Source organism: Mandrillus leucophaeus, unplaced genomic scaffold (assembly GCF_000951045.1).
Source record: "Mandrillus leucophaeus isolate KB7577 unplaced genomic scaffold, Mleu.le_1.0 Scaffold110, whole genome shotgun sequence".
NCBI classification, from domain to species: domain Eukaryota; kingdom Metazoa; phylum Chordata; class Mammalia; order Primates; family Cercopithecidae; genus Mandrillus; species Mandrillus leucophaeus.
The window spans coordinates 386,858-387,197 of record NW_012099210.1 but is presented as its reverse complement, the minus strand read 5'-3'; the positions used below and the strand labels follow the sequence as shown (position 1 = coordinate 387,197).

At 40.6% G+C, this 340-nt stretch overlaps 1 protein-coding gene across 1 annotated transcript in view; it reads left to right on the top strand.

Moving 5' to 3' along the window:
• TANK (TRAF family member-associated NFKB activator) overlaps positions 1-340 on the top strand; it is a 106,270-nt gene that overhangs the window by 29,327 nt on the left and 76,603 nt on the right. The window lies entirely within an intron of this gene.

The following is a 340-nucleotide window of genomic DNA, read 5'->3' as shown; positions in this document are numbered from 1 at the left end:
TGTCTGTTATTGGTGTATAAGAATGTTTGTGACTTTTGCACATTTATTTTGTATCCTGAGACATTGCTAAAGTTGCTTATCAGCTTAAGGAGATTTTGGGCTGAGATGATGGGGTTTTCTAAATATACAGTCATGTCACCTGCAAACAGGGACAATTTGACTTCTTCTTTTCCTAATTGAATACCCTTGGATTTATTTCTCTTGCCTGATTGCCCTGGCCAGAACTTCCAACACTGTGTTGAGTGGGAGTGGTGAGAGAGGGCATCCCTGTCTTGTGCCAGTTTTCAAAGGGAATGCTTCCAGTTTTTGCCCATTCAATATGATATTGGCTGTAGGTTTG